Genomic DNA, 484 nt, shown 5'->3' on the forward strand with positions numbered 1-484 from the left:
AGTACTGGATCAGAGCTACAACTTGAATGGGACCAACCGAAATGAAACGGCGTGCGTATGAAGCAAACTCAATTTTTGTTCTGCGCTCAATGAAATCCAATGCAAACGCACGCAAACCAATTTCGGGAGACGCAAAAAAGAAGCCTCTTAGTTTCTTCTTTAAATTATTGTACTAAATCACTAAATTACAGTCTGAGCTCCAGCTTACTTTTAGCACGTATCCACTGAATTTATTTAATTTTCGTTCCAATGTATCTACTCATTGTTTACATCGCAGACTACATTATTGAAATTTTTACTACATACGTATTGTTGTGGCGAGTTATTTGCATTTGCAATTTGTGTTCTAAAAATAAAGTAACAATAGCATTGAGTTAAAAATAACAACCGTTAACAAATATTTATTTAAAGACAAATTAGTACAAATATGTTAGTGGTAACCATAGGTGATATCGCGAACGCCACAGACTTTCAATGGCGTCAC

The sequence above is a fragment of the Rhagoletis pomonella genome, unplaced genomic scaffold, assembly GCF_013731165.1.
Source record: "Rhagoletis pomonella isolate Grant_MI unplaced genomic scaffold, Rhpom_1.0 Rhpom_scaffold_00007, whole genome shotgun sequence".
NCBI lineage: Eukaryota > Metazoa > Arthropoda > Insecta > Diptera > Tephritidae > Rhagoletis > Rhagoletis pomonella.